General features: G+C 40.4%; 1 non-coding gene across 1 annotated transcript; it reads right to left on the bottom strand.

The window, feature by feature from the left end:
- Window positions 1–535: 535 nt before the first annotated feature.
- LOC118532017 (U2 spliceosomal RNA) lies at window positions 536–726 on the bottom strand. Its single transcript, XR_004915510.1, has one exon. It is a non-coding gene; the product is annotated as a U2 spliceosomal RNA (small nuclear RNA).
- Between the last annotated feature and the right edge of the window lie 2,394 nt (window positions 727–3,120).

Genomic DNA, 3,120 nt, shown 5'->3' with positions numbered 1-3,120 from the left:
AAGAGCATGGATGTGGGACAGCATGTTCTGGGAACACAAAGGGTACCAGTTGGACTGGATCAGAGGGTGTGTGAGGGAAGAACCCAGAGAAACAGGTACAGATGTAAAGTGGGGCCATGACTTGGAGATGGACTGCTGCCAAAGGTGTCTGAGCAAGAATAAGACCAAATGTGAACTGCACTTTCAAAAGGCAAAGGCCATCCTCTGCAGGATGAATGAGGAAGAGATATTAAAGACAGGGAAATTTTAGATGTGTTGTCATAAGGAGGGCAAAAGAGGTCCAGGATTAAGGCAAGGGCAGAAGGAACGAAATTCAGGGAATTTGCCCAAACACTCCAACCAAACAGATGGTATAGATATATTCAAATCAAAAGAAAGGTGGGCTGAGCAAAGCAACCTGACTAAAGTGCTTTGCTAATTTGCCTCCTTTTTTTTGTTAACTGTTGGGTGTCCCAGGTGTTGCCACCATTTCCCAAAGGAACCAATACAGCCCCTTCTGGAAGTGTCTTCCTCAAACTTGTGATTTTTAACCCCAAGGGGGTGCACCTTTCCTAGAAGTATCATGACACCAGGTTGATGCATGGAGTGTACAGAGCAAGCTCCTATTCCATCTCCCTGCTCCAAAAATCCATTTAGTATATTGTCCTATGATGGAGGATGTGTCAGATATTAAACTGATAAGGACAAATACTATACTTGATCTTAGTCAAAAGGCAGAGAAGCAATGGTGATCATTTTTTGGCTATTAATGATCACTGATACTGCTTTCGGGACAGTTAGAAAGTTCCTGACACCCATTTTGTGTTTATACTCTCTGAGCTTTCACTGGAAGACACCATTCTGAAAGCCTGACACATGGACAAGAGAAAGGCCAAGAAAACAAGGCATTGACTCCTCAGTAGCCCAGGTCTAAGTGGCCTGACAGGAGGAAACGATGGGAGAGCAAGTTAGTGCCCTAATTAAAATAATGTAGATACCAGCCATAGATTAAAATGTCAAAAATAAGAATAAAAATGTATCACTTAAAATTGGGGATGCTGATGATTATTATTGCCCCTCTGAGGGAAAATACCATAGAAGAACTGAAGATCCTGATCTTCTCAGGACATGATTGTGTTAACTTTCACTAATCTCAAGGATAATGTGTGATGCTAAACCAAGTCTCAGCCTAGAAAAACTACATTCATTCATTCATTCATTTAAGATACAAGTGTTGTATTTTATTTTTTTCTCAAGTTCTTATTTAAATCCCAGCTAGTCAACATACAGTGCGATATTAGTTTCAGGCATAGAATTTAGTCATTCATCACTTACATACAACACCCAAGGCTCATCACGAGTGCCCTCCTTATTACCCATCACCTGTTTAACCCGTCCTCCAACCTCACCCCCTATCTCTACCCCTACCCACCTCCCCTCCAGTAACTATCAGTTTGTTCTCTGTAGTTAAGAGTCTGTTTCTTGGTTTGCCCCTCTCTTTTTCTCCCCTATGTTCATTTGTTTTGCTTCTTAAATCCCACATATTAGAAAAACTGCATTTAGAGCAAAGTATATAAATGCTTCCCAACAAGCAACTTAGGGGAGAATCTGGCTTAATGTGGTATGGTAGGACTAGCTAGTCATTCACCAAAACCCAATCTCCTTTTTTCCTGAGGACATAGCCAGACTGTATTTCCTGGACTCATGATGGATTCAATGACTTCTGCCTAACTAAAAGTGATCGCAAATGATGTTCTCCACTTACCAGCCTGAAAAGCTTTCAGCTTGAGCCTCCATATTCTCTTTTTTGTCTTCTGATGAAGTAGAGGAGCAGAGAACTCCAAATTTCCAGGGAATGATGGGGCCACATGAAGGAAGGACTGTGTGAAGCAGACATTTCCAACAACCCATACTGGAATATGTTGGGAATAAGAATACTTTCATAAACTGTTACTGTGTTTAGCCACTGAGATTTTGGGGTTGTTTGGAACATCAATCAGCCTGCTCTGGCTGATAGACATTTAAGGCTTTAGAGTCAGACAAACTTAAGCCTTTGTTTCAGCTCTGTCACTTCAATAGCTCTGAAAACTTGACCAAGTTACTTAACCTCTTAGAGCTTCAGTTCCCTTATAAGTAAAGCACGGAAAATAGAGCTGCTGTGAGCATAAAATAAAATGTATGTAAATCTATTGGCATTGTCCCTGGCAATAGAAAGCATACAATATAAGATAGCTATTATTATCAATGGTAGAGAGAAGAAGACATCATTTGTATGCTCTTATTATCCAGCATTTAAATGGCCTTGGGGAATGGCATAAGAAGGTAGAGCTATCAGAAATGTTCCTCTCTAGTATTTTCTAGAGAAGGCAACTACAATTTTATCTTCATCTGTTATAAAGAATTACTTCTGATTAAAAGAATATCTTGTTAATCTCAAGGAATGATAAGGAAACCTAAGATTTAGAGTTGAGATTCAAATTCCAGTATGAAATATCTACCTCTGGCCATGGTTGAATGACTGGTATGGGAAATATTCTCATTCCAAACTATAAAACTGTACAAAATATATGAGTCAATTGTTGTCAAGCACTGGACAACGAACTATACAGGGCTGTGATCCTTGACAGAAGGGAAACATGTAGGGTGAGCTTCATGTTGACCCCATATTTCTATCTAGGGCACTTACTAAAGTACAGAAAGTGGCAGTCTCATTAGTCAGAGGAGACAAAGTCTGGAATTTAGGGCTGCTTAAGAGACTAGAATTTAAAGAGAAAGGCACTTGAGATGGGAAAGATGCAAAAAGTGGGGTCCCCAGAACTCTGCATGGAGATGCCCCTCACAACCTTGGCCAAGCACTGCACTGTACTTGAGTAGGGTGAAACTCACTGAGCCCATCCAGAGAACAGTTGCTGGGAAGTGATTCCTGAATGAAGATACCAGAGGTTATAAAGTGCTGGGCGACTTTGGAGTTCTAGCCAGTCAGGGTGGAAGAAAGAGACTTCATTTAGTAATTTGGACATTTAGTTAAGACTCCACAAAGGCCACACATTAGAAATAAGGACTATGCCCTAGAATAAGGGATATGCTCTAGGGGGAAAAAAACTGTAAAAGATCCTTTCTAACAACATCTAAAACATCTAC

This window comes from Halichoerus grypus, chromosome 12 (genome assembly GCF_964656455.1).
Source record: "Halichoerus grypus chromosome 12, mHalGry1.hap1.1, whole genome shotgun sequence".
In the NCBI taxonomy this organism is placed as follows: Eukaryota; Metazoa; Chordata; class Mammalia; order Carnivora; family Phocidae; genus Halichoerus; species Halichoerus grypus.
Note: the sequence above shows the minus strand (reverse complement) of the source record. Positions and strands in the feature narration are given on the sequence as shown.